The sequence below is a fragment of the Ipomoea nil genome, unplaced genomic scaffold (genome assembly GCF_001879475.1).
Source record: "Ipomoea nil cultivar Tokyo-kokei standard unplaced genomic scaffold, Asagao_1.1 scaffold1436, whole genome shotgun sequence".
Lineage (NCBI taxonomy): Eukaryota > Viridiplantae > Streptophyta > Magnoliopsida > Solanales > Convolvulaceae > Ipomoea > Ipomoea nil.
Window position 1 is genome coordinate 501,852 of NW_017617864.1, and position 21,838 is coordinate 523,689.

General features: G+C 31.6%; 1 long non-coding RNA gene across 1 annotated transcript; it reads left to right on the plus strand.

The window, feature by feature from the left end:
• The first annotated feature begins 10,937 nt into the window (after window positions 1-10,937).
• LOC109188570 lies at window positions 10,938-13,319 on the plus strand. Its single transcript, XR_002055440.1, has 3 exons — window positions 10,938-11,183; window positions 12,258-12,483; window positions 13,016-13,319. It is a non-coding gene; the product is annotated as an uncharacterized LOC109188570 (long non-coding RNA).
• The last annotated feature ends 8,519 nt before the right edge of the window (window positions 13,320-21,838 follow it).

The following is a 21,838-nucleotide window of genomic DNA, read 5'->3' on the forward strand; positions in this document are numbered from 1 at the left end:
TGAGTATTTTACTATTTGTTAAACTTAATATATTAAAAATAATGAAGAGGGAATAATATTCAAGGTCACAGCATCTAAAAATTAAATGTAATGAATGTCCAATGATTTAGTATTGTAAAATAAAAGTAATGTTTGCATTTCTATAATTATATTTTATATTTTATATTAAATATTAAAAGTTATAACTTATAATACAAAGTCTTAATTTATGAAAAAATAAATTATTTTAGTGAAGAAATAAAATTTGGCGCAAAATTTTGTGTAATCGGTTTGAGATAAAAAAAAAAAATGGTGTATGAATGTATTGGGAATCTTTCTTTTGGTGTAAAATAGAATTCAGTGCAGAGAGTTAGAGATGGTCTTAGGGTAGGAAAAAAAAACATGTTATTAATGGTTATATTTGGTTTGGGTTATGACTACATTAATGGGTTAGTTTTGGGCCAGATTATTTAGAAAAAACATGAAAGAAATAAAGTTTGAAACAACAACAACAACAATAATAATAATAATAGTGTGCACAACTCGCAATGCAAAAAGATTAAATATAGGGAATTGTTCAAAGTTGAAGTAGCACTGACCTCCAAGTTAAAATACAATAAGCACATGTTTCTATCATTCCTCCATAGAGCCTTTAAGTTCAATTGAAAACTTTTAATTTTTATTTCTAAACTAGCTAGATAAAAATTAAATATTGAACCCTATAAAATTTAGGGCCCCTGTGCGATACCGAGTTTGCACAGCCTAAATTTTGGCCCTGCGTAAATGAAATACGGGGAGGGCCGGAGACGGTTCTGGAAAGCAACAGGAGAGCAGGAATGAAATGGCAGAGATGAAGTTGGGTTGAAAAGGGTTGGGTAGTATTTATAGTTGGGCTTGATGGTTGTTTGGGCTAGATAATTGAATTGAGCTGTAGCTCTTTATAAGATGGGGTTAAAGTTGGAATGCGCCTCACAAAGAATTTGTGTGTGAGTATATCTTATTCGATGGACTTAAAGTTATAATATGTGGAGATTCTACCGTTTGTCTCAACACTACACAAAATGCATTTTACAAAGAAATTTTCAATTATGTATAATGTATTTGAATTTAAAAGTGCATTTCATTAATTTACTATTATTAAGTTATTAATACTATTTTTACACGTTGTAATTATAATATATATTGATTTATTTAACTAAAAAAAATTGTGTTCTTAACATATAAATTCATACTTAAAATTGAAAAAGACTAAGAATTATTAAAATAAAATAGAATAACCTAATTACAATATTTAGAATTTTTAGTCCGTGTATCGCACGGCTGAAATACTAGTATAAAATTATAGTAATATAATGTGTGTTGGCATATAATACTGACCAAGTGACCAAACAACATCTATGATCTATCAACCTTAAAATAGAAAAATAATAATTTTTTATTTTTTTGCATCTATATTATTTAGATATTTAGCACGCCATGATGAGTCTAACTTGATAGGAAACTCTATCTTCTTCTAGTCCATTTTCTATTACGTAAACAAATAGAGATAGTTACAACTGAACCTTCCTTGTTTAAGGAATATCTAATTTAAACCACTAGTTTTAAGGTTAAGTTATGGTCAATCTCGACTTGAGGCCAGGATGATCAAGGCCCGAATCACAAATCTCAAGATTCATGTCAAGTTGATTGTGTAACTTGGTGACCACAAAGTTTCAAATTAGACTTACAACGGGAATTGAACTACCTATTATCCTTCTCAATTTGAGTTAATTAGTTATAGACAACCTAGATTGGTTGGTAAGATATGAACCACTTAAGTTGATTTATCTCCTTGTCATTCTTTGTTGACTAAGGTTACGAGTTAAGTTTCACTCAGGACACACATTCAAGTAGCGACTACAAACTTTCCCGTAAATTAAATTTAGTACTTGTTAAAGCAAATTTGAGCCTTAACCGATACGTGATACTCCTTAGGCATCTTATATTCTTATGTAACATCATTAGATTAAGGCAAGTAATATACGGAGTAATATTGATAGGTTACATTTTTTTTTTTTTAAATGATAAATAAATAGATTTATTGGTAAAAAAAAAAAAAAAAAAACACACACACACACACAAATCTTTATATCTTATGACAATTAAATATATTCAAAAGTTTAAATTTTTACAATTTAGTACAAAATATATGTTTCATGTGATAATTATATCTAATTATACATTAGGTGGTCTAGGTTTTTTTTTTTATTTAAAAAAAAAAACATTTAGGAATCTGCAACTTTGCAGTATTACAGTGAAAAAGACAAAGCATTAACTAAAAAGGTCTAGACAAAGCACAATAATAATAATAATAATAATAATAATAATAATAATAATAATAATAATAATTATAATAATAATAATAATTATTATTATTATTATTATTATTATTATTATTATTATTATTATTATTAGGATAACACTTGTGTGAGACCATTTCATGGGTCTCAATTCGTGAGACAGGCCGAATATTTAATTAATGAATCAAATTTTGACCTCATTAATTAAATATTTGACCCGTCTCACAAATTGAGAGACGGCCTCACACAAGTTTTTGTATTATTATTATTATTATTATTATTATTATTATTATTATTATTGTTATTTTCTTTATCCTTATCTTTTTTTATTTTTACAATTTTCCCTTTTTCATCCTCGTGGTACACATAGATTTATTGTTGTCATAGAAAACATTAGACTCCTTCACAGTAAAAGAGAGAGAGAATGAAGTATGAATAAAAGCACCACACAGTGTTCGGAAATACATCATTGGGGTGATGAGTTATATGGTGTATTTTTTGGGTGTGTTTGTATGTTATTTTGGTCTATTTGTGCATTTCATTGTTGTGCTTTTCCTAACACTATTAGTGTCTTTTGTTAACACTGTTGGTGTATTTTGTTAACACTGTTGTGTATTCTGTTAACACTGTTGGTGTATTCTGTTAAACGACCGATATAAATGACCACTATAATTACCATAATACCCCCCACTTACCAAGACACGCTTAAATCTTCAAATCTTCATAAATTAGCCGCTGCCGTCAGATTAAGCAAAATGGACGATGCTGATATGACCGCACCGCCGCACCTAAGGACCCTGCCGCATATGAGCCTTATTCTCTCTCTCTCTCTCTCTCTCTCTCTCTCTCTCTATATATATATATATATATATATATATATATATATATATATATATATATATATATATATATACACACACACACACACACACACATATATATACATACTATCTACTGTATTAATAAGAGCCCAAGAGAGTACCTATTGAGTCACCGTGATTTACATCCTCCCACATGCTCTGTCGGGTCGGAGTGTGGCGGGCCCTTAGGGTTGGGGTTTCAACCGTTTTGGGTAAGAGCCCAAGAGAGTTAGGCCTATTTTGGATAGAAAAAATGGCGATCAAATTTTTTAATCAAATGAATGGCTCAGATTTATCAGATTTTAATTTTTCCTTAAAATTTCCTAATTTACCCTTAATGAATATGGTTATCCGTTAACTTTTCCGTTAAATATTATCTTTTCGGTTAATTTCTGTTAGTTCACCGTTAACTTACTCATTGATTTCAATAAGAAAGGTCTTAAGTTCGAACCTCATCCCAATCAAAGTTGGCATAATTAGTACTCTATTCTACTCTTATTAAATTAAAACAATAATTTAGTAGCTACAACAAAAAATAATACATATGCATTTCTTTAATTTAGAATTATGTGTCTACAATGTCTTTATTCAAAAAAAATTATTCATTATCAATAAATTAAATAAGAGACTAAGTGGCTTGTAGTCCACTGGTATTAGATTGCTCCCTTATGTGGGAGGTTTAGGTTTTGAGCCTCAGTGTAGACGTAGTTTGTATGGGTTTCCCCCCTTCCTTTGTAATAAAAAAATAATTTCATTAGTTATATTGTATTTATTTTTCTCCAATATAAAAATTCTTTACATTCAAATTCATCAATTGATTATATTCGCTACATTGTCCCTGCAATGTCTTTACTAAAAAAAGATTATTTATTATCAATAAATTAATTAAGAGAAATAATTTTATTAGTTATATTGTCTTTATATTTCTCAAATGTAAAAATTCTTTACATTCAAATTCATCAATTGATTATATTCACTACATTGTCTATTATATTTTTTGTTCACTATTTTTTAATTAAATATCAAAGTTATAATACAAAATAATGCTATATATTTATTTACCAAGTATTTTATTAATACCATGAAAAAATTTAAAAATTATAATTAATAAAGCCAATCATATTAACTACTTGAGGGATTTATTGACAAAGAGAGTATTCAAATCGCTCAACAAATTGATGTGAGAACTATCTCGCAATGTCCTTGTTTGACATTCAACAGTTAGCTGTTAGCGTTAACGGATTATATTAGCGAATTTGATCAACGAATTATATCAACGGGTGGTAAAAAGATATTTGAAAAAAATTAGCTATTTAGATTAACATGTAAAATGACCTAAGGGTATAATAATAATAATAATAACAACAACAACAACAACAACAACAACAACAACAACATCATCATCATCATCATCATCATCATCATCATCATCATCATCATCATCATCATCATCATCATCATCATCATCATCATCATCATCATCATCATCATCATCATCATCATCATCATCATCATCATCATCATCATCATCATATCATCATCATCATCATCATCATCATCATCATCATCATCATCATCATCATCATCATCATCATCATCATCATCATCATCATCATCATCATCATCATCATCATCATCATCATCATCATCATCATCATCATCATCATCATCATCATCATCATCATATCATCATCATCATCATCATCATCATCATCATCATCATCATTATCATCATCATCAATAATAATAATAATAATAATAATAATTGTTTAAAATATATGTATAATTAAGTCAATCATATTAACTACTTAAGTAATTTATTGACAAAGAGAGTATTCAAATCACACAACAAATTGAAGTGGAAAACTATCTCGCAATATCCTTGTTTAATTGGCAATCAACAGTTTACTCTTCAATATTAGTATATATTTAATATTTTATGCCCTAATTTTTATTTGCTCTCCCTTATGTCACGTATTTGGTTTCAACCATACCTATATAATTATTTTATTGACAATTATAATCAATCTTGACTATATTATCTTGCATTTGTAAACTTAGAATTGCCTATTTAAATACGCAAATTTAACATTCAATTATCTATGCGTGAACAATTCTAATATAATCTTGAATTGATATACTTTAAAGTACTTATTTAAAAAAAAAAATCATTGGGCATTATCCCAATCGCGCAATACGCGTAAAAAACTAGTATATACATAAAAGCAATAAAGAAGCGGTTTTGGTTAAAAAAAATCATAATGAGATAGTTAAAAGCAAAGGGAATAAACAAGGCCGTTCCAATAAAAATAGAGGTCCTGTGTGACATCTAAATTTGGGCCCCTTTTCACAAAAATATATATAAATCTAGAGTTAAGGGCATCCCAATTACTTGGATCATATATGTCAAACAAAAATGAATAATTTGGTTTATCATTGTGACCACCATAATCTAAACAACTATCAACATTCTTATCATTTTCATCGTCATAGTGATAGTTATCATTGTTGTGCACACTATCATTTAATTTTTTTTTTTTTTCAGTCTCACAATCACATTGATCTTCTTTATGAAGATAAGCGTCAAAAAAAATTTCATTGTCATGATCCTTTTGCCCATCTATTTGATATTTTTTTGTAATGAAATTTTCAAGAGCTCCCTTTTGAGATTAAGTTAATAGTTGCTCAATTCATTTTTTTTTTCTTTTTATGCTTCCCAATGAATATTTTCTAGAAAACATAATTCCAAAATCTTTAAAAAAATTCTTTAGAATCTTTATCCACAAATAATTTATCAAGAAACAAACTCTTGAATATATTATTCAATGTTTAAAATTATTAAGTCAATAAGCCATTTCAATAAATAATAATTATAAAATAAATCAAATAATATGTACCATTAAGTTAATAATCAAATAATATGTACCATTAAGTTAATAAGTTATAATTAATAATTACAGATGTCTGATGAAGAACTTGAGGGAAAAACCTATTGACCTAGAGATTAGAGGTTAGGAAAAGAGATTAGAAAAATAGAGATTAAAGAATGAGAAAAGAAATTAGGGATTGAATTATGAAAATATCATAGTAATGAAAGATTATGATGATGTTTCGTTCTTGTGAGTGTATGGTTACTGCAATACTGTTCTAGCATTATAATCTCCTATAATATATGTATATAATTTTTTTTTTATTTTTTTTTATTTTTACAATTGAGCCTTTAAATTTTAGGGGCCCAATTGAAGGAAAAAAAAAAAAAATTCTATGTATATATGCAATATACTATACAATAGGTTATATAATATATGTATATAATTTAATTTTAGTTTTTTAATAATTGACCCCCCAAATTTTGGGGGCCAAATTGTTAAAAAAAAAAAAAAATGTATATATACTATACATGTGCTGTATAATATATATACATATTATGCACGATGGGGTCCCCAAATTTTGGGGGCCCTGGGTAAACATGCCTAGGGCCGGCCCTGGAAATAAAGGAGTAGTCAAAGAAACCCCGATGTTGAGAGGTCTTGGTTTCAAACTATAGACCTATACTAGGTCCAAACACACCTTTGCCAACCCATCTAACTTACCTTAATTTCTTTTACTTTCACCAGTTTTCAAATATCTATATGAAAAACATGTACTATATATACATAATTACATATATACATACAAGGGCTATATATGGGGTGTGGGTGGAGTGAGTTGGGGCAGCTGCCCTCACTGTTCCCATGCTGAATGCGTCCCTGCACGTTGGGTGAGGAGTGATTCACTGCAATCTGGTAAGTTTTCAATGTTCAAAATTTTTAATTTGTAAAATATTTGTGTTTATATTTCCTCTTATTCGCAGATGAATTGATGAGATGAGCAGATTAGGGTCCGTCTCTGGCAATTTTGAGGGTTTTTTTTTGATTAATTTTTTGACATTATATTATTTATTAGAATTTTACTTTTTTATGTTGTTTTGCAAAAGAAATTTATTTATATTAGATGTGTAATAGGACTATAAAATTGTGTTAAATTATCGAGATATTTATTTAAACAGATGACAAAGAAAATCTAATCGCAAGGTATTATTGGCAGATCAAATATTTTTCAAATAACAAATTATACGATTGGTAAGTTCTTATTGCTAATAACATATATAGAAAGTTATAATCTCAATTAATTTTATAGCAAATCGAGTTCTAATTTTTGGCCACCAAATTTGCAATATATTTTGTTACGCAATATAGATCACTCATTGGGTTTATGTAATGGTACGAGATTAGTCATTACAATATTGTACAAGCATGTTATTGAGGCTAAAATAATGACGAGTGACAATGTCGGGAGTTCAGTGTTGATACCAAGAATGTCATGACTCCATCGGATACAAGATTGCCTTTCAAATTTTAAAGGAGACAATTCCCATTAATACTGTCATATGCAATGACAATAAATAAAAGTCAAGGTCAGACACTATCTCATGTTGGGTTGCTCTTGAAGAAATCAGTGTTTGTACATGACCAATTGTATGTTGTTGCATCTAGAGTTAGCAATCTTAAAGGTCTAAAGATTCTAATTTGTAATGAGCTTAACAAGAGTTGTATTTCAACAACTAATGTTGTGTACCATGAAGTTTTCAATAATTTGTAAATAAAATACCAATTTACAATTTAATCATTTCTTTATGTGTAAATTGCAATATACTTGAATCAGTGTTTAACATGTAATATGTGTATTTTATTACATAACATATTGCACAATTATTTACTTTGGTACAATAACAACATATAAAATTAAAATATAATTTATTGACCGTGTATCGCACGGGTACCTTTGCAGTTCAAAAACCCAGATCTGTACTCAGATCCGACACGCATGGTTTCATTCTTGCCTATAAGAAATACATGACATATAATATAGAAATTAATTTCAACAAACTTTAGGATTTTGTAGAAATGGAGTTGAAAGATGAATCCCATAATCGAAACTATTTTGAAACACCTTGAATCGCCCAGAAATTTCTCCTTAAACCTATATGAACAACGATCGGTGTTCAAAATCGAAGAAATGGAATATCAATTTCTTGCGCGACAGAGCTTCGAATAGCACTTCTCCGACCCATAAATGTGTCTGAAAAAGTGAAAAGTCAACTTGCTTGCAAGTAGAAATGCAGAAGAATGAGAGCAGAGGTGGCGTGGTTTCTATATACTTAAAATCCTTATAACATTATATTTTATAAGTTATATTGTATACAAAATTAAGTTCGTTCTAATATTTATTGAAATCATATAATTAGATACATTACTAATGTTGTATATCATGATGTTTTCAATAATTTGTAATTTTGATAAATTTTCTTTTTTTAATACCATAACATTAATTGCAACTATTTGTAATATACCAATTATATATTATTTTTGTAGAATTTCCACACATATTTCATTTATATGTTATAAATTATAACAACATTATTTCACACAATTTATAATATAACAACCACACAATTAATACTTTTTAATTTACATACCGTGCATCGCACGGGTCAATTACTAGTATATATATATATAGGAAAAAGTTCTGACGCAAACCTGAGTTAATGCAATCGTTATGCGTTGGACTCGTGTCCAGCATGCTTGCTGGACACGGGTAACAGTGCCGTTAGGCACTGTTATCTCCTTTTTTTTTTTTTTTTTTTTTTTAATTTTTTTTTTTAATTTCAGACCGCTTCATTGTAATAGTATATGTTCATAATTTTATTACTATATGTTAATAACTATACATTCATAACTCCATAACTGTACGTTCATAACTCTATAACTGTACATTCATAACTTCATAACTGTACATTCATAACTCCATAACTGTATATTCATAACTCCATAATTGTACATTCATAATTTTCGAAGCTCTATGTTCACAATTTTAGAGCTCTATGTTCATAATTTTATCACTATATGTTCATAATTGTAAGTTCATAATGTTAGAGCTCTTTGTTCATAATTCGATCAATAACTGTACATTCATAATTCCATACTGTAGATTCATAATCTCATAACTGTAGATTCATAACTCCATAACTGTAGATTCATAACTCTATAACTGTACATTCATAACTCCATAACTGTACATTCATAATCTTCGAAGCTCTATATTCACAATTTTAAAGCTCCATGGTCATAATTTTATCACTATATATGTTCATAATTGTAAGTTCATAATGTTAGAGCTCGGTGTTCATAATTTCATAATTGTATAACTGTATATTCATAACGGCATAACTGTACATTCAAAACGGCATAACTATACATTCATAATCAAAAAAAAAAATAACGCCGTTAACGGCAAAACGCGCGCGAATTTTTTTTTTTTAACTAAATGACGCGTTTTTTTTAAAAAACGACGTCGTTTTGGGCCCGTGTCCACAATTCAATGTGGACACGGGTCCAGGGCATAATTTGCCGAGTTAATGTGTGCACGTGTGAACTCTTTCTGCAATCGTTATGCCTTCGACCCGTGTCCAGCATGCTTGCTGGACACGGGTAACAGTGCCGTTAGGCACTGTTATCTCCTTTTTTTTTTTATTTATTTATTTTTTTAAATTTCAGATCACTTTGTTATAGAAGTATATGTTCATAATTTTATTACTATATGTTAATAACTATACATTCATAACTCCATAACTGTACGTTCATAACTCTATAACTGTACATTCATAACTCTATAACTGTACATTCATAACGTCATAATTGTACATTCATAACTCCATAATTGTACATTCATAATTTTCGAAGCTCTATGTTCACAATTTTAGAGCTCTATGTTCATAATTTTATCACTATATGTTCACAATTGTAAGTTCATAATGTTAGAGCTCTTTGTTCATAATTCGATCAATAACTGTACATTCATAATTCCATAACTGTAGATTCATAATCTCATAACTGTAGATTCATAACTCTATAACTGTACATTCATAATCTTCGAAGCTCTATATTCACAATTTTAAAGCTCCATGGTCATAATTTTATCACTATATATGTTCATAATTGTAAGTTCATAATGTTAGAGCTCTGTGTTCATAATTTCATAATTGCATAACTGTACATTCATAACGGCATAACTGTACATTCATAATCAAAAAAAAAATAACGCCGTTAACGGCAAAACACGCGCGAAATTTTTTTTTTTTTTTAACTAAATGACGCGTTTTTTTTAAAAAACGACGTCGTTTTGGGCCCGTGTCCACAATTCAATGTGGACACGGGTCCAGAGCATAATTTGCCCTCTTTCTGGCCGTGGGCAAATTATTGTATGGACCATGGTCCACACAATGTTATGTGCACCATAATAAAAAGTACATTTTTAATATACTAAATGTACATTATTTTTGTACTGAATGTACATTATGTAATATAATGTACACTCAGAACAAAAATAATGTACATCCCCTGTATACAATGTACATTATTTTTGTACTGAATGTACATTATTTTTATACTGAATGTACATTATTTTACAGTAAATAAAAAATAGTCCACACAACTTGTATGAACCATGGTCCACACAATAATGATTGCTGGCCGTGTGATTGGGCTGATCAGTGGTGGCCAGTGCGATTGGGCTGATCAGTGGCACCAAATTAGTGTGTACGGTGTCCTGGTGCACCCGCGCACACCGTTCATTTGTGAAATTGTGTGTGGGGAGATTGAGTGAGGGTTTTTCTGTAATTTTCCAAGGCAATTTTGTTGTGCGGGATTTGTGTGTTTCTTTTCCGCCCTTTGGTGTCCGCTCTTCACTGTCTAGCTGTCGTTCTCGCCGGGGAGGAGGTGCGCTTGTCAATGGCTCGGTCAGGTGGCAGTCGCTGTTAGAAGAGGGGTAGGTCCGGCAGATCGTTCTCGCCGACGACTCCGCCGTTGGGTGCTTCGCACAGAGTCGCGGAGGCATCACGAGGGTTGCGGGATTGCATCGAGGGTTTCTGCTCGGCGGCGGATCGCGAATCAGTGGGGTATGCGAGGTTTGTGCCGGGTTCTATGGTTTTTATGCTTATGCATTCATCATTATGATTTTGAAAATTGGGTTTTTGGTTGTATGTGACAGTGTCGTTGCTGTTAGGAATCACATTTTAGGAAAATCTGCAATTTGTGGTTGTTTTCTTTTCTGTAGATCATGTCTAATAGAGATGACAGTAGTATCTGAATTTGGATACCTATTTACTTGAAGCATTCACAAACAAGACAGTTATCTAGACCACAGTGCCTGATAAAAGTTTGGCCTTAAATTCACATGCTTAAACGATACTAAAATTGGAACTACATAAAATTTAATCAATGTGGCAAGGTAACATAACTCATTTCCTGATTCCTATATAAGGCTACAAAATGAACTGATAAGCTTTGGAGTACAGAAGGGATAAAACATACAGAATGTAAAAGAATCTTGGCACGGATAGAGAATTTAACAAAAACCTGATTCAGCCAGGAAGTAGTAGGACTCGTAGTAATACAGGTTGACACTACCGGACTGCGCTTTTTTTTTTTTTTTTCCATAGAGCAGTAAATGCTGGATTATTAATCCCCAGGAATGTACCATGTCTGGTTTTTTTTTTTTGGGTCATGGTGTGGATTATTAATCCTCAGTGGTTAGCATACTGGGTTGTTTTGCACATGTAGTCATATTATGCCCCAGTATATACAAGACAAACAAGTTCATTACGGGAAAAAGCTTTCATGAATTAACATTGTGCTCTACAGTATATAACCCCCGATTAGTTAGTGTCTGTAGTGCATTACATTATGCAATCCTGGGTGCACTACGCGCTGTTCGGCCTAGTGGTATGATTTACAATTTTTGTATTTTGATAGACACTACCGGAATGTTCTGTTTTGTTTTTTTTTTTGTTTTTTGTTTGTTTTTTTTACCATAGAGCAGTAAGTGCTCACATTGACGTGCTTTTGGTGGATGGTAATACATGGCTCATATATCTTATACTTATCATGTGATATGGAATGGCGTGGCTCATAAGTCATACTTATCGGGTGATACTGTTTTTATCAAAATCATACCTTTATATCATGTGTTATACCTACAGGGGGAAACCGAGCTCCATGTGACAATGTTTTCCTGTAAAAAATCTGGTAGGAATGAAGTTGTATTTGAGCATGCCTCCCGCAAAGCCAGATGGTCGGACTTTGAAGGAGGGGACGAATGTTTCTAGAGTAATAGTTGATGCGTGGTGTTCAGTGCTCAATGCGAGGGAGCAACCTAGGAGATGGTGGGGGGTGCCTACTCGCCTGTTTGTCTCGACGGCCGCTACGGTATGTATCTGTAAAAAACTCGGCCGGTACATGTTTTTGTGCATTCCAGCAATGCATTAAACCCTGAAAGCTTTAATTGTTAAATTAGTCACCAACAGTAAATTTTGGAAAATAAAACCAGCAACTTTAATGGTAGTAGTGTTCAATAACACCCTTAGGATCATTAAAACTTTTACATGTAGTGCATCGTATGTAGTGTCAGGTGTCAGCTGTTAGTCATCAAAAAGAAAATCATCAACTGCACAGTACACCAAACGTAGGGCACTACAGAGTACAAAACTAGGTGCATAACCACTATAAGTTCAACAAAACATTTAGCATCTACTTTTAAGTTCTGGTCCTCTGTTTGTATTTGCATTTTTTTTTTTTTTTTTTTACTGTTTGTGTTAGTGAGTAGTGCATTAGAATTCTCATTTTTATACATTACTGGCTAGCTGTGCATTCTGTTGGGTATCAACATCAAGACTGGTAATGTACGCACTTATACTTGATGCAATCCTACTCCTAATGCATTAGATGCACTAAATTTCAGGGCAGCGAGTTGCATTCGTACTCCTAATACATTAGAGTAAATCTCATTGGATCTGTTCACACTGTTCAGCCTTTAGTTATTTTATTTTTGTCTTTCCATATTTTACATCTTTAGCTCCCCCTTCTGGTTTGATAAGATATCAGCTGAACCAATGCTCTGTAAAATGCTGGGTGGATGACATTTGAGTGGGTAGATGTTTTTGTACCAAGAATCTATTTGTATTATGTGTCTTTATTGGTTGCATATATTGTATTAAAGAGATTATGCTTGTTATTAAAATCACTCTAGCAGTAGATTTGATACCTTTGGGAGAAAACTTAAAAAGCTGTTGCCTCTTTTTTTTTTTTTTTTTTCCCCCTCAGACCATTACTTTTCTTTTAATTGATGTGAAAATATTGGTGTCAAATGTCAATTATTTGGCATTCTTTCTGTGATGTAGTTTTTGTTTATTTGACATTGATATTTGACTTTTATTTCAATAAACCTTGACACTTTTACACCAATAATTTGGATAGGCTCCAATTAAAATAAAAAATAGGGGGAGCAACGGTGTGCACTCCAGTGCATTGCGCAATGGAGCTACTTCAACGACTAAATCTTTATTCATAATACTTAATCCTAATCTCTCACACCTGTCAGTTTTGTTGTTCTCACGATTCAGCCTTTTTGGTGTACATCACCTGCTAGCGGCGTTCTTAGAGAACACCACCAACCAGCATATCCGTGCAATACACATTCGCAACGTGCATCCGAAAATAATGTAAATGCATTGGCGGGACTAGGGATGGCAATGGGGCGTGGGCGGGGAGTATACTCCCTGTCCCCATCCCCGACGAGGAGTTCAAATTAATCCCCATTCCCGTCCCTGCTGGGAATTAGGCGGGGACAGGGAATCCCTGTTCGCGATTAATTTTTAGTTAAAATCTTAAAGAGTTAATACTCAAAATTGTTCTCGACTATAGTGGTTTTTCTCAATTTCGTCCTAAATGACTTTGGTGACCTAATATCGTCCCAGACTTTTGTGTTTCGCTCAATTTAGTCCCAGACTTTTGTGGTTTTGCTCAATTTAGTCCCTCATTTGTTATTTTGTCCATTTGTTGTTAAATAAATAGACAATTCAGTAATTTTAATATTGGCATCTCTTTACTCATAGACATGTGAACTGCGAAATCCGTTTTTTTTTTTTTTTTTTTTTTTTTTTACGAATTACTCTTAAAAATGCGAATATAAAATTTGATTTGCTTGTCCGGGAGTAATTCTGGGTGTAATTCGTACAAGAAAGAGGAATTTCGCACTTCACATGTTGAAAGTAAAAGAGATCAATATTGACATTACTGAATTGTCCCTTTATTTAACACCAATTTGATGAAATAACAAATGGAGGACTAAATTGAGCGAAACACAAAAGTCTGGGACGATATTAGGTCACCAAAGTCGTTTAGGACGAAATTGAGAAAAACCACTATAGTCGGGGGCGATTTTGGGTATTAACTCAAATCTTAAATTAGTGTAATTTTTAATTTTAAAAATTAAAAATTTACATCTTAATTGTAAAAAATTAATGTGTGTGTGTATATATATATATATATATATATATATATATATATATATATATATATATATATATATATTTTGGATCCGGTGAGGTTACCTTTGTCAGGCGAGGTGGTGAGGCTTGATCTGGTGCGTTTATTTGGGTTTTTAGATGGATTAGATTTGGCTGAATATAATGCCTTGTGCGTCTGATTTATTTGCATGTGGGAGTGTTGTTGTCTTTTTGGTAGTGTTTTAATTAGGGTGTAATAATTAATTAGCAGATTTTATGGGCTTGTGCACTACTTAATTATGGTATTGTATCGGGTGTGTGCAATTTGTTTTCTCGTGTGTGCATTTCTCTTCAATTCTTTATTATGCTGTGTGTGCAATTTGTTTTCCCGTGTGTGCGTTTGGCTTAAAATCTTTGTTATGACGGGTATGATCAATCAGCGGTATGGTTGTGATTTTTGTTGCATGTTGATTCCGTTATTCAATTTAAAAATTAATGAACAGAAGTTTGCGTTGTGTTATGAAGTTTTTCTGTGTGCATTTTATGTGTTCGGCTTGTGCGTTGGGTCACAAATAGGTTGACCAGTTTTCAGGCCAAATATCTCTTATTTGGACTGTCAACTAGAATTGAGGCAAACTTTTACCATATTTTTATAGCTTGGTTTTTGTTTTTTTACGTAAAGCAATTTTGGTATGTGTATTTTAATTGTAACATGTTATGATCTATTAACGGTTGGTGTTGTTATTTTATATATTTATTTGGTGTTTTTGTAAGACTATCAAATTAGAGTTTCTATACATTTTTTATTTTACAAATATAAATAGTTAAAATCCACAATCAAACCTTAAAATTTTAAACTTTCTATACAAATTTGTTCCTTCTGTCTAAACATACAAACTTTTCCTCTAATCCTATCAAGTTTTACAATAAGTTCTGTAAATTTCAAAAATATAATACTCATATACTTTTTATGTTCACACACACACACACTAAAACTTCAATAGACAATCAATCACGATGTATCATATTAAATATTATTTTTACCATTGAAAATAACATTATTATTTTTATCAGTTTAGACACCCAAAGTGTACGCTTCACTTCTCGGTCACTATGCCTTTTGAAAATAAAATTATTATTTTTACAATCAATCGCTATGCTCTGGCACTTCTTCGAACTGAGAAGTACGTGTCACTTCTCGGTCAATGACAAAATCTTAGAAAATATTTTTGGAAAGTTGGCTTAACTTAGCCTGTAAGGCCATTAGTTTCATTCCAAAGTTAGTACAAATCATAACTACTATTTCCAAATGCTTATCTACCAAGAAGTACATCATGCTAAAGAGTGTCTAGAACTATAGCTATCAATTTTATGTCTTAAAGGACAAGTAAAATAAACCAAATGCAAAAATAATTAGCACAAAACAAACAATTCTAAACCTAAAGTCTCATCATTTACCAATATTACAAGTTCTTGTCATTTTGAAGTTTGTTTGTTTTTTTTTATATGAATGTTAATAAACTTAAATTTGAAAGTTAAACTTGTTTACCAAAGTATGTAAAAAAAAAATAATTTTATTTTAACTATAAAAATAATATTTAATGTAATATATAGTGATTGATTGTCTTTTGAAGTTTTAATATGATATGATATGATATATATATATATATATATATATATATATATATATATATATATATATATATATATATATATATATATATATATATATATATATATATATATAAAGATAAAAGTAAAAAGTAAAAAGTATATGAGTATTTATGAATGTTACGAAATTTATTGTAAAACTTGATAGGGATAGGGGAAAAATTTGTACGTTTAGACAAAAGGAAAAAAATTGTAGAGAACGTTTAAAATTTTGAGATTTGATTGTGGATTTTAACTATTTATATTTGTAAGAAAAAAAATGTATAGAAATTTTAATTTGATAGTGTTAAAAAAATTGAAATAAATAAATTAGTTTTTCTCAAAATGATCCCTCGACTATTCCCAAAATGGTCCCTCGACTATTTTTCAGAGTATATTAGGCATATAATAGGTGAATAAACGAAAATGCCCTTCATTTTAACACTCAATAGATGGAATTTCTAACGGAGGACCAATTTGGGGAAGTTTTTAAAAGTCAAGGGATCACATTGAGTGCAATTAAAAGTCAAAATGCAAAATTGAGAATAAGCGATAGTCGAGGGATCATTTTGGGAAAAAACTCTCTCTCTCTCTCTCTCTCTCTCTCTCTCTATATATATATATATATATATATATATATATATATATATATATACTAATTTATTTATTATAATATTTATTCGGGGACGGGGCGGGACGGGGAGTGGTATACCTGTCCCTGTCCTTGACGGGGAATTACATAATTCCCAATCCCTGTCCCCGTTTCCCGAAAATTTTCCAAATCCCCGTCCCCATTGGGACGGGGATCGGGGACGTGGCACATTGCCATCCCTAGGCGGGACGCATCTAACAAGGTAGAGTCCGGGGTGTTTGCCATACGTCATATGGAATCGTACATCGGACAAGATTGCAGTGAGTGGGAGTGTGGGTTGTACAAAGGGGATGGCCAACAGATCAAAAACCTTCACAAGCTTTTTATGCGCCAGAAGGGAACCATTGCCGCTCATAGCCCGACCATGAGATGTCCTTACGCCGTACTTAGTCCCATGTATGGAACTCAACAATAATAAGACACACAGCTGTATTGTTTACGTCTAGATGAGCTTAGATTGTTACACATTGCCTGTCACGGGTGGATTTAGCCATTTTGGTTTGTACACCGCAGATTCGGACTTGTATACCCTGTTCGTTAGAGTTGAGCAACCACACAAAATGCTACAGTGGTTTTTTTTTTTTTTTTTTTTTTTTTTTTTTTTTTTTTTGAAATTTTAATTACAATAAAGCAGTGTGATTGGATAATTAAACTGAGTGCAAATAAGTTCTATATTACTACTTTCCATGTGTTTCACTTTGTTTGCCAAACTGGGTATTACGTTGGGCTAAAAGGGGGCGAAAAAACTAGCAGCCTATATGGTCATCATGGGAGCGTTATGCCATGGAACTGTGTTCACCATTCATAGTGAACACGGTTCCAACGGTGTTAGTACACCGTTATCTTTTTTTTTTTTTTCTTAATTAATTGCGTGACTTTTCTTCTTCATTTTCACATTTTGCGGTTTCACTTTAATTTGAGGTGAACAATGATTTCGGACATTCATAAATTATGAATTAATGCCTGCACATTCACTTTGGAACCATGCCTACACATTCACTTTGGAACCATGCCTACACATTCCTGTCCGAAATCACGGACATTCATAAATTATGAATCCATGCCTGCACATTCACTTTGGAACCATGCCTACACATTCACTTTGGAACCATGAGATTATGAATTTTCTGTTATGCGATTATGAATTTTCTGTTATGCGATTATGAATTTTCTGAAAATTCATAATCTCATAACAGAAAATTCATAATTTGATCAACGCGCGCCGTTAACTCCATATTCGCGAAATATATATATATATATATATATATATATATATATATATATATATATATATATTTTTGCCTAAAAACGACGTCGTTTGGCCTTGTGTTCACCATTCACGGTGAACACGTTTCCAGGGCATAATTTGCCGTCATCATGTGAAAAAAAAAGAGAAGGGTAAGGTGGGAATAGTTTCACCACCTGGGCGAGCTATACAGATTGACAAAGGATAAAGCACAGTCCAAACTAGCACTTGGGCATTGTAATATATAAATAAATAATCAAAAAACATATACATAGATCAATCAAATCCATTCTTCATTCTCTCTCGTTGACTGCATTATTTTTCCTTATTCGAGTCGTAAGTATTCTATTAACATCTCAAATGAAGGGTGCATTATTTTCCTTTGTTAAGTGCTTTTGTTTGTCTATTTGAGTGTGTATTTATTTTATTAGCTTCTCATAAGATTTGTGCATTTTTTCCCCTTGCAGTGCATAGTTCAATCTCTTCAAGTGCATATCATTTACTAGTTTCTTAAAATAATATTTCAGGTGTATAACTTTGAATCTACTAGCTAGTGTGTAACTTTGAACTGCCTTATGATGCATAACTTTAAACCATATGATGCATATCTTTAAACCTTATGTTGGTGCATAACTGTAGACCATATGATGCATAACGTTGGTTGATCTTCTAAATTGTTAATTGGCATTGGTGCATAACTGCAGACCATATGATGCATAACGTTGGTTGATCTTCTAAATTGTTAATTGATGCCCACTGGTGAGCTCATTTTCATGGTATAATACATTGACCAACCAAATATAATATTATAAATAACGCATACTAATTTCACCGGAACGATCTCGCTTAACAGTATTTTGCCTGATGTCAAATTCATCGGCTCGTTCGTAGTTCATATAGAATTGGATTCCTTAGGGTAGTGAGTTAAAACAACACCCAACTACTGGCAATATTTCAGCGTCCACATCAGGCTTCCAATATTGTATACATGCAGTCAATAACCCCGTCGTGCAGTGTGTTACATTCCCCGTGCCCAAATCCCTGACATTAAACCCTGTAGTAGTTACACGTAAACGTTGTTAGTCAACACGTATACTGCTAAGGTAGGGAATAAGCCAACCACATGAGGATTCTGCAAAAATGATAAATTTGCACATGAATTCAAAGACACTAAATTCTCAGGCCCATGCAAAACCCGGCTTAGATCACTAGGCAGGATTTAGCCAGTAAACATCTCCGAATAATGGATGCAGATTTTCATCGTCACTCAACTAAGCCATAATCTCATTAATATTAATTAACTGTATGATGATTATTAACTAGTATATGCAGATTGCCATCGCTACAAATTAAATTATAGCTTAACTTAACAAAAACTAGTACTTCCTGTAATTCTACCCCTAGTAGTATAATTAACCAGCCCCCTCCTGTTTTTCACACTGATCACTCCCCTAATCCACAACCGCTTCATTTCTCATTTTCACCAATTTGGATCATCATTTTCATTCAAGGTGTCACCCGGTGAAACACAAAAAAAAAAAATAAAGAAAAAGAAAGAGGAGGGGGAGGGGGAGGGGGGAGGAAACCTATGGAAGCATGCGCCGCCGGCCCGCCGCACCAACCGCCAGTCCACGGCCGGGCATATTCACCATCGCGACGACGTAGAAGCCTAGTCCGGGAATGTAGAGTTGTGACGAGCGGAAAAGAAGTATGGAAGAGACGTATTTGGAGTCCAGTTCGAACTAAAACAAAAAAGGAATTTCCAAAAATGCCCCAAGTGCAACTTGTGTGAGGGTGCATCGTTAGGAGAGGCATGCTTATCCGGGGTCGTCAGATGCACGAAATCAATGCACCGGATGAATGCACTAGTTCACACATTAAGATTGATTTGCACCAAAAAACCACCCTCTATATATATATATATATATATATATATATATATATATATATATATATATATATATATATATATATATATATATATATATATATATATATATATTTGGTAAATTAGTTGTTAGTTGTTAGCTGATTATATACAAAATGATTTTCTCAAAAAGTTTATTGAAAAAATTAGTTTGAGCAGCTTTTTGAATTTTAGAATTTTGGAGCAATAAGTTGTTATAAAAAGCTAATTAATCAAACACTCATATTGATTGTTTAACAAAGTCAAATAGCCGATAGTGATCAAATAAGCCAAAATTGGTTGGTAGGCTAACTATTTTACTTCTGGACCATTGACTCAGATGTATTATTTAAATAATTAAACGAGATAAATTATATTTGAAAAAAGAATTATTCGATTGATTGATAATTAAAACAGATGACTTTCTATTTAATTATCAAATATTAATTGTTGCCAATGAACTTGTGGTTTAGTGACACCTCTTTCATATGAGAGGTTGTGGGTTCGAGCTTCAATAGAGGCAGTATTGACTCTTTGTACTTCAGTAGGTTGCAAAAATAGTTATGAACAGATACTGTATTGTAACAAAGTCAATAATATTAGAAAAAAAATCAAAGATTAATTGCTTTGTGTTGCAATAATATAAAATGTATACTGCCTAAAAGATAAATAATTTTTAGTTGAATAAAATATATAAAATGATAAAGGTTGTAGTCTCACCTTGAATTTAAAATTTTAGTTAGGAATTAATATATTTAATATATGATTCTTTCCATTATAGTTATCATTTTTTGTAACATACCATCTATATCCACTAAAACGAGATTAATTTAAATTCAGTTTGATCATGTCGGTAGAATATAATTAATTAAACCCTTACTTGAAGAAAGTCTAATTTTAAACTTTTTAACAAAACACATCCACATAAGAGCTAAACATCAATTTAGGGTGTGTTGAGTTGATAGGTTTTACCCATAAGAATGGGTATGAAAGTGATTGTTATTGTTTGGTTGATAGGTTTTTAGAACACTAATATGAGTTTCGAATATCCCGTCAATTGAAAAATTCATATCCAAATAAAATAAGGGCTTCATTCCTTTATTCATTCTCAAGCCCTACTATTAGTAACCATTTTCATTCCACCCAACTACCAAACATGTTAATACTTTTACCACAACGCATTACTATTACCAATATTTGATACTCATTCCGATTTTGATTCCCATGTGCGAACCAAACACACCCTTAGTAACTCGCTTACCAATTGCCCAAGCTATTGGGATGGGTTATATCCCATCCATATCTTATATATACACTATTGGGTTGAATTTTGGGTATATGGCTAGATTTATGGCAAATTATGTTGTGGAACCTGTTCACCTTGTAAGGTGGACAGGCTCCAAATATGTCATAATTGTGAATATAGAGTTCAAAAATTATGAATATAGAGTTTAAAAATTATGAACATAGAGTTCTATACTTATGAACATAGCTTTCAAAAAAAATTATAATAATTATGAACATAGAATTCTGTAATTGTGATTATATGGAGTTCAATAATTGTGGATATGAAGTTCAAAAATTATGAACATAGAGTTTTATAATTATGAGCATAGAACTTAGTAATTATGAACATAGAGTTCCGTAATTGTGAACATAGTGTTCAATAATTATGAATATGAAGTTCAAAAATTATGAACACAAAATTCTATAATTATGAACTTAGAGTTCAGTAATTATGAACATAGAACCGTGTCCATCTTATTTAGGCAATGCACATAAAAGTCAAGTTACATTATTGAATTTTTCATTTACTAAATCAG